Source organism: Lethenteron reissneri, chromosome 61 (genome assembly GCF_015708825.2).
Source record: "Lethenteron reissneri isolate LAM-NWPU_2019-01 chromosome 61, ASM1570882v1, whole genome shotgun sequence".
Lineage (NCBI taxonomy): Eukaryota > Metazoa > Chordata > Hyperoartia > Petromyzontiformes > Petromyzontidae > Lethenteron > Lethenteron reissneri.
This window is the reverse complement of record NC_083839.1, coordinates 6180340-6188152: the sequence shown is the minus strand read 5'-3', so window position 1 is coordinate 6188152 and position 7813 is coordinate 6180340.

Below are 7813 nucleotides of genomic sequence, written 5' to 3'. Positions count from 1 at the left end.
CGATGACGTCATCACGCACATTATCCCTGTACGTGGTGACCACACAACTTTATTGATACGGGTCGATGACGTCACCACGCACGTTTACGTGGTGACCTCACGACGCGATGGTTTGCTTGATGACGTCATCACGCAGATTTATCCCTGTACGTGGTGACCTCACGACGCGATAGTTTGCTCGATGACGTCATCACGCACATTTACCCCTGTACGTGGTGACCTCACGACGCGATAGTTTGCTCGATGACGTCATCACGTGGTGACCTCACGACGCGATGGTTTGCTTGATGACGTCATAACGCACATTTGCCCCTGTACGTGGTGACCTCACGACGCGATAGTTTGCTCGATGACGTCATCACGTGGTGACCTCACGACGCGACGGTTTGCTTGATGACGTCATCACGCACATTTACCCCTGTACGTGGTGACCTCACGACGCGATAGTTTGCTCGATGACGTCATCACGTGGTGACCTCACGACGCGATGGTTTGCTTGATGACGTCATCACACACATTTGCCCCTGTACGTGGTGACCTCACGACGCGACTGTTTGCTTGATGACGTCATCACGCACATTTACCCCTGTACGTGGTGACCTCACGACGCGATAGTTTGCTCGATGACGTCATCACGTGGTGACCTCACGACGCGATGGTTTGCTTGATGACGTCATCACGCACATTTGCCCCTGTACGTGGTGACCTCACGACGCGATAGTTTGCTCGATGACGCCATCACGTGGTGACCTCACGACGCGACGGTTTGCTTGATGACGTCATCACGCACATTTACCCCTGTACGTGGTGACCTCACGACGCGACGGTTTGCTTGATGACGTCACCACGCACATTTACCCCTGTACGTGATGACCTCACGACGCGACGGTTTGCTTGATGACGTCATCACGCACATTTGCCCCTGTACGTGGGGACCTCACGACGCGACGGTTTGCTTGATGACGTCATCACGCACATTTATCCCTGTACGTGGTGACCTCACGACGCGACGGTTTGCTTGATGACGTCATCACGCACATTTGCCCCTGTACGTGGTGACCTCACGACGCGACGGTTTGTTTGATGACGTCATCACGCACATTTACCCTGTACGTGGTGACCTCACGACGCGACGGTTTGCTTGATGACGTCATCACGCACATTTGCCCCTGTACGTGGTGACCTCACGACGCGACGGTTTTCTTGATGACGTCACCACGCACATTTGCCCCTGTACGTGGTGACCTCACGACGCGACGGTTTTCTTGATGACGTCACCACGCACATTTGCCCCTGTACGTGGTGACCTCACGACGCGACGGTTTGCTTGATGACGTCATCACGCACATTTACCCCTGTACGTGATGACCTCACGACGCGACGGTTTGCTTGATGACGTCATCACGCACATTTGCCCCTGTACGTGGTGACCTCACGACGCGACGGTTTGCTTGATGACGTCACCACGCACATTTACCCCTGTACGTGATGACCTCACGACGCGACGGTTTGCTTGATGACGTCATCACGCACATTTGCCCCTGTACGTGGTGACCTCACGACGCGACGGTTTGCTTGATGACGTCATGACGCGATAACTTTATTGATAGTGGTTGTACAGTGCAATTAAAAAACAAACTTCACGCATTCTTCGATAATAACCCTGGGCCCTCAAAGATGAAACATTTATACTGGGCGACTAAGTGGTGCATTAGGTGGATTGTAGGTTTATGTTTTTACTTTCAATGGACATTCGTTTAAGTAATGTGACTATTGAATGGGTTGTCAAAATCCTACTCGTAGCGGAGCTATTCATGACTGTCGCCTGATGAAGCTTGGTTGTAATCACTGGCGAAACGTCGGACTCGGATTGTAAATGTTAACCTGACAACCCTCACGAGTTGGCCGTGTCAGGTGGTGGCGGGTTTAAACGACACAACATTTATATATTTACGCGATCTAACCCAAACAAACCTCTATAATTTATGTTTACAGTCGAGATTCTAGAATGTTCATTCTTCATGTCGCTGGCGGGCAGGGCAGGATTGGAAGGCCTCGGTGGAGTCGCTGCCCCCGCGATATCGCTCGATGGATGTTCAGTCTTTAAGTTGTCCAAGCCCCACGGCGTGAACACGCGTCGTCTCCCACCCTCTGGCCGCTTCGTGTCATGCGCGAGGACCGTTGCCCGAAACGTCGCCACTCGCTCACCAACCCACTCACTCAGCCACTCGCCCATTAATTCACTCACTCACCAACCCACTCACCCACCAACCCACTCACCCACTCACCCACCAACCCACTCACCGACCAACCCACTCAGCCACTCACTCACCAACCCACCCACTCACCCACCCACCAACCCACTCACCCACCAACCCACTCACTCACCAACCCACCCACTCACCCACCCACTCACCCACCAACCCACTCACCCACCAACCCACTCACCCACCAACCCACTCACCCACTCACTCACCAACCCACCCACCCACTCACCCACCCACCAACCCACTCACCCACCAACCCACTCACTCACCAACCCACCCACTCACCACCCAACCCACTCACCACCAACCCACTCACCCACCAACCCACTCACCCACCAACCCACTCACTCGCGTACACTCACCAACCCACTCACCCACCAACCCACTCACTCACCAACCCACTCACCCACCAACCCACTCACTCACCAACCCACTCACCCACCAACCCACTCACCCACCAACCCACTCACTCACTCAGCCACTCACTCACCAACCCACCCACTCACCCACCCACCAACCCACTCACCCACTCACCCACCAACCCACTCACTCGCGTACACTCACCAACCCACTCACCCACCAACCCACTCACTCACCAACCCACTCACCCACCATCCCACTCACTCACCAACCCACTCACTCACCAACCCACTCACCCACCAACCCACTCACCCACCAACCCACTCACCCACCAACCCACTCACTCACTCAGCCACTCACTCACCAACCCACCCACTCACCCACCCACCAACCCACTCACCCACTCACCCACCAACCCACTCACTCGCGTACACTCACCAACCCACTCACCCACCAACCCACTCACTCACCAACCCACTCACCCACCAACCCACTCACTCACCAACCCACTCACCCACCAACCCACTCACCCACCAACCCACTCACTCACCCACTCACTCACTCACCAACCCACTCACCCACCAACCCACTCACCCACCAACCCACTCACTCACTCAGCCACTCACTCACCAACCAACCCACTCACCCACCAACCCACTCACTCACTCAGCCACTCACTCACCAACCAACCCACCCACTCACCCACCAACCCACTCACCCACCAACCCACTCACTCACCCACTCACTCACCAGCCCACTCACCCACCACCCACTCACCCACCAACCCACTCACTCAGCCACTTACTCACCAACCAACCCACTCACCCACCAACCCACTCACTCACTCAGCCACTCACTCACCAACCAACCCACCCACTCACCCACCAACCCACCCACCCACCAACCCACTCACTCACTCACCAGCCCACTCACCCACCAACCCACTCACCCACCAACCCACTCACTCACTCAGCCACTCACTCACCAACCAACCCACTCACCCACCAACCCACTCACTCACTCAGCCACTCACTCACCAACCAACCCACCCACTCACCCACCAACCCACTCACCCACCAACCCACTCACTCACCCACTCACTCACTCACCAGCCCACCCACCAACCCACTCACCCACCAACCCACTCACTCGCGTACACTCACCAACCCACTCACCCACCAACCCACTCACTCACCAACCCACTCACCCACCAACCCACTCACTCACCCACTCACTCACTCACCAGCCCACTCACCCACCAACCCACTCACCCACCAACCAACTCACTCAGCCACTCACTCACCAACCAACCCACTCACCCACCAACCCACTCACTCACTCAGCCACTCACTCACCAACCAACCCACCCACTCACCCACCAACCCACTCACCCACCAACCCACTCACTCACCCACCCACTCACTCACCAGCCCACTCACCCACCAACCCACTCACCCACCAACCCACTCACTCACTCAGCCACTCACTCACCAACCAACCCACTCACCCACCAACCCACTCACTCACTCAGCCACTCACTCACCAACCAACCCACTCACCCACCAACCCACTCACTCACTCAGCCACTCACTCACCAACCAACCCACCCACTCACCCACCAACCCACTCACCCACCAACCCACTCACTCACCCACTCACTCACTCACCAGCCCACTCACCCACCAACCCACTCACCCACCAACCCACTCACTCACTCAGCCACTCACTCACCAACCAACCCACTCACCCACCAACCCACTCACTCACTCAGCCACTCACTCACCAACCAACCCACCCACTCACCCACCAACCCACTCACCCACCAACCCACTCACTCACCCACTCACTCACCAGCCCACTCACCCACCAACCCACTCACCCACCAACCCACTCACTCACTCAGCCACTCACTCACCAACCAACCCACTCACCCACCAACCCACTCACTCACTCAGCCACTCACTCACCAACCAACCCACTCACCCACCAACCCACTCACTCACTCAGCCACTCACTCACCAACCAACCCACCCACTCACCCACCAACCCACTCACCCACCAACCCACTCACTCACCCACTCACTCACTCACCAGCCCACTCACCCACCAACCCACTCACCCACCAACCCACTCACTCACTCAGCCACTCACTCACCAACCCACCCACTCACCCACCCACCAACCCACTCACCCACTCACCCACCAACCCACGCACTCGCGTACACTCACCAACCCACTCACCCACCAACCCACTCACTCACCAACCCACTCACCCACCACCCACTCACCTCACCAACCCACTCACCCACCAACCCACTCACCCACCAACCCACTCACCCACCACCCACTCACTCACCCACTCACGTCACTCACCAGCCCACTCACCCCCAACCCACTCACCCACCAACCCACTCACTCACTCAGCCACTCACATCACCAACCAACCCACTCACCCACCAACCCACTCACTCACTCAGCCACTCACTCACCAACCCACTCACCCACCAACCCACTCACCCACCAACCCACTCACCCACCAACCCACTCACTCACTCAGCCACTCACTCACCAACCCACCCACTCACCCACCCACCAACCCACTCACCCCACTCACCCACCAACCCACTCACTCGCGTACACTCACCAACCCACTCACCCACCAACCCACTCACTCACCAACCCACTCACCCACCAACCCACTCACTCACCAACCCACTCACCCACCAACCCACTCACCCACCAACCCACTCACTCACCCACTCACTCACTCACCAGCCCACTCACCCACCAACCCACTCACCCACCAACCCACTCACTCACTCAGCCACTCACTCACCAACCAACCCACTCACCCACCAACCCACTCACTCACTCAGCCACTCACTCACCAACCAACCCACCCACTCACCCACCAACCCACTCACCCACCAACCCACTCACTCACCCACTCACTCACCAGCCCACTCACCCACCAACCCACTCACCCACCAACCCACTCACTCAGCCACTTACTCACCAACCAACCCACTCACCCACCAACCCACTCACTCACTCAGCCACTCACTCACCAACCAACCCACCCACTCACCCACCAACCCACTCACCCACCAACCCACTCACTCACTCACCAGCCCACTCACCCACCAACCCACTCACCCACCAACCCACTCACTCACTCAGCCACTCACTCACCAACCAACCCACTCACCCACCAACCCACCTCACTCACTCAGCCACTCACTCACCAACCAACCCACCCACTCACCCACCAACCCACTCACCCACCAACCCACTCACTCACCCCACTCACTCACTCACCAGCCCACCCACCAACCCACTCACCCACCAACCCACTCACTCGCGTACACTCACCAACCCACTCACCCACCAACCCACTCACTCACCAACCCACTCACCCACCAACCCACTCACTCACCCACTCACTCACTCACCAGCCCACTCACCCACCAACCCACTCACCCACCAACCAACTCACTCAGCCACTCACTCACCAACCAACCCACTCACCCACCAACCCACTCACTCACTCAGCCACTCACTCACCAACCAACCCACCCACTCACCCACCAACCCACTCACCCACCAACCCACTCACTCACCCACCCACTCACTCACCAGCCCACTCACCCACCAACCCACTCACCCACCAACCCACTCACTCACTCAGCCACTCACTCACCAACCAACCCACTCACCCACCAACCCACTCACTCACTCAGCCACTCACTCACCAACCAACCCACTCACCCACCAACCCACTCACTCACTCAGCCACTCACTCACCAACCAACCCACCCACTCACCCACCAACCCACTCACCCACCAACCCACTCACTCACCCACTCACTCACTCACCAGCCCACTCACCCACCAACCCACTCACCCACCAACCCACTCACTCACTCAGCCACTCACTCACCAACCAACCCACTCACCCACCAACCCACTCACTCACTCAGCCACTCACTCACCAACCAACCCACCCACTCACCCACCAACCCACTCACCCACCAACCCACTCACTCACCCACTCACTCACCAGCCCACTCACCCACCAACCCACTCACCCACCAACCCACTCACTCACTCAGCCACTCACTCACCAACCAACCCACTCACCCACCAACCCACTCACTCACTCAGCCACTCACTCACCAACCAACCCACTCACCCACCAACCCACTCACTCACTCAGCCACTCACTCACCAACCAACCCACCCACTCACCCACCAACCCACTCACCCACCAACCCACTCACTCACCCACTCACTCACTCACCAGCCCACTCACCCACCAACCCACTCACCCACCAACCCACTCACTCACTCAGCCACTCACTCACCAACCCACCCACTCACCCACCCACCAACCCACTCACCCACTCACCCACCAACCCACGCACTCGCGTACACTCACCAACCCACTCACCCACCAACCCACTCACTCACCAACCCACTCACCCACCAACCCACTCACTCACCAACCCACTCACCCACCAACCCACTCACCCACCAACCCACTCACTCACCCACTCACTCACTCACCAGCCCACTCACCCACCAACCCACTCACCCACCAACCCACTCACTCACTCAGCCACTCACTCACCAACCAACCCACTCACCCACCAACCCACTCACTCACTCAGCCACTCACTCACCAACCAACCCACCCACTCACCCACCAACCCACTCACCCACCAACCCACTCACTCACCCACCCACTCACCAGCCCACTCACCCACCAACCCACTCACCCACCAACCCACTCACTCAGCCACTTACTCACCAACCAACCCACTCACCCACCAACCCACTCACTCACTCAGCCACTCACTCACCCACCAACCCACCCACTCACCCACCAACCCACTCACCCACCAACCCACTCACTCACTCACCAGCCCACTCACCCACCAACCCACTCACCCACCAACCCACTCACTCACTCAGCCACTCACTCACCAACCAACCCACTCACCCACCAACCCACTCACTCACTCAGCCACTCACTCACCAACCAACCCACCCACTCACCCACCAACCCACTCACCCACCAACCCACTCACTCACCCACTCACTCACTCACCAGCCCACCCACCAACCCACTCACCCACCAACCCACTCACTCGCGTACACTCACCAACCCACTCACCCACCAACCC